The sequence below is a fragment of the Podarcis filfolensis genome (assembly GCF_964270895.1).
Source record: "Podarcis filfolensis genome assembly, chromosome: 16".
Lineage (NCBI taxonomy): Eukaryota > Metazoa > Chordata > Lepidosauria > Squamata > Lacertidae > Podarcis > Podarcis filfolensis.
This window is the reverse complement of record NC_139620.1, coordinates 18,208,759-18,211,710: the sequence shown is the minus strand read 5'-3', so window position 1 is coordinate 18,211,710 and position 2,952 is coordinate 18,208,759.

Sequence of the window (2,952 nt, the reverse complement as noted above, 5' to 3'; positions counted from 1 at the left end):
TTGGTTGATCCCATTGGCTTTAATATCTTTCCTCCCTGGATGACGAAGGGAATCAAAGAGTTTGTGCAGAGCAGGGAAAACGGTGGTCATCTATTTTGTGTGGTGTCTATAGAGATCTGTTGAACTGGAGGGTGTGTGACTTATGCATAGCCACCAAGGAATATTCTGAGATGACGACACTGCCTTGCGTAGGGGAAGGAAGGCTTGACCCGGGGCTGTGTGAAAGTGAAGTGAAGAAGCTTTGGCTTCCAGAATAACTGGTTGGATACTCACTTCTGGCTTAAACGAGAGCCATGTCACCCGAGGTCCAGTTACATAATCTGGTTGTAGTGACATGACCATCAATGAAAATGCAAAAGTCTTTCATCGTCTGCCAGAATAAATCCGTGTAAACTTGGCATTGCGCATGGATCAGCTCTGATGTCCCAGAGTTTCCCATGGTGCATGGTTGAACTTCAGGATCCTACGGATGGGAAGGGTTGCGGGGTGGGGGTTGTTTGCTGCAAAGTTGTATCCTCCACTCTGGCACGGTGATGCATCCCTGGAGTCAGTCCTGGGGTCAGGCCTGCAGCATGTAGATGGCACCTTGACATGTGAAGCAGCCACAGGGGACAAAAAGAGGTGGCTTCAATCACCTGCCTGCTAGACAGAAGCAATTATGCAGCATTTCCTGGTAGCAGGGCACGCTGGATTGTCTGGAAGTGAGGTGAGAAAGTTAAATGGCGCGACACTGCTATTCCAATAGGGAAACCGGGGCAAAAGGTGGGATGCATGGTTCTCCCTACAGCAACCCTGTGATGTAGGCTAGGCTGAGAGTGAGTGACGGGACCACTCTAACCACTACACCACACTGGCTCTCACACCATCTCAGTGAGTGGCCCTCTCCACATGCTCTGGCAGCAGATTCAGTAAGTGACTCCTGTGCTGCAACCTTTTGGTCTTTCCTGAATCTGATGTCAGATCAGTTTCCTTGGACTGATGAAGCTCTGTTTCAAGTTTTATTGCAGTGCCATGGAGATCTCACGCTCTGTTCCTCTCAGTCACTTTCTCCCCACATCCCCAACTAAGAAGCCCATTGGAAAATGCTCCAGGCCCCTGATGAATTTTGGCCATTTTTCCTCTCCGTTCTGTTGGACGAGGGGTGGAGGGAATTTTCCTCTTCTCCCCTTCTGTAATTTTCCCCTTTTGGAATGAGAGCAGCAGATCTTTCTATCAGCTCTCCCTCCTCTCTCCCACAGCCCTTGGATCCGACGGCTGGCAAAGCGAAGGTGCAGCTGCCACTGTTGTCTCTGCCTCCTAACGCTCCACGGGTAGCCAATGGGCCTTCCTGCAGAGGACGCAAGAAGTCCTCACCCTGATGCTCTGGCTGCCGAAACCACGGCAACAGAGGGGCAAGCGGGAACCCAGCGTCAGCTAGACCTTGAAAAGGCTGAGACCTGTTCCTGCAATTCCCTTGGCAAAACGTCTTCTGACCGTCTTTGAAACTGAGGAAGGGCTGCAGCTCAGTAATAGAGCATCTGCTTTACATTTAGAAGGTCCTGAAACATCTCTCAGCACCCTTAACAAACTGCAGCTTCCCAAACCATTGCTATTTAGAATGGCATCATAGCTCTTTAAGTGTATGATGTGAATGTGGCCAGCTTCCAAAGAACCACCGTTGCCAGGGGGTACCACTTGTATTTCCAGCACTAGAGATGATGCTCCTGGGGTGTCAGATGCTAGCCTTGCCTTCTCTCTGAAGGAGAGGGCTCTTGTGCTCAGCTTCTGCTTTTGGGTTTTCCTTTGGGACATCTGGTTGGCCAATGTGAAAACAGGATGATGGAGTAGAAGGGCCATTGGCTGGATCCAGCAGGCATTAGGAGTCCACCTGAAGCACCAGGGACAGCCAAGCTCTGCCCCCCCCCCTCACGCACCAGACACACCATCTCTGGCTTTGTTACCCAAACCCTTAGTTCAGGACCTCTGGCCCATCATCAAGGTCCACGAGGCCAGCCATTTTGTCCCATGCAGCCACCATTGTTTGGCCATGACTTCCCATGGCTCTGGTGGTTGTTAAGGATTACGGCTACAGAATTCTTAAAACTACTAATTAACTTATAATTAAATTAATATATTTATCTGCTGCCCTGGGCTCCTTTGGGAGGAAGGATGGAATACAGATATTATTGTTTTTTATCATCATCATCATGTAATAAGAATAAGAAGAAGGTTTGTGTTTTGATGTTCATCAGGTATATACCGTATTTTTCGCTCGATAACACGCACCTGACCATAACACGCACATCGTTTTTAGAGGAGGAAAACAAGGGAAAAAACATTCTGAATGAAACAGTGGATGTATCATTTTTGTGCTTCATGCTGTGGCCACAGACATGTGATCTGATGGTGAATTTGGGGTGACCCAATGCAAAAATCCTGAGAATCCCTGTGGATCCATGCTTTGTAACCACGTTTTTGCACCATTGCAGCCCCAGGCAACAGTGGGTGTGTGATTTTGGGGGGGGCAGGCTGTAGCCATGGACATGCTATGTGCTCTGATGGTGAATTTGGGGTGACCCAATGCAAAGATCCTGAGGATCCATGTTTTGTAACCACGTTTTTGCACCATTGCAGCCCCAGGCAACAGTGGGTGTGTGATTTGGGGGGGGGGGCAGGCTGTAGCCATGGACATGCTATGTGATCTGATGGTGAATTTGGGGTGACCCAATGCAAAGATCCTGAGGATCCATGTGGATCCATGCTTTTTAACCACATTTTAAGTGGGGAAGGAAGGAAAAATACAGAATGGACAAGGAGCACGAGAGGGGTGTGCAGAGAAGCAGCTGGCTAAGAATGCAGGAGAGGGGTATAACGGGAGGGAGGAAAGGAAGGCAAAAGTTTTCCCTCACCTACCCACCCAAGCCAGCCAGCTCTCTCTCTCTCTCTCCCCCTCCTGCATGTTTTCAGCAGCAC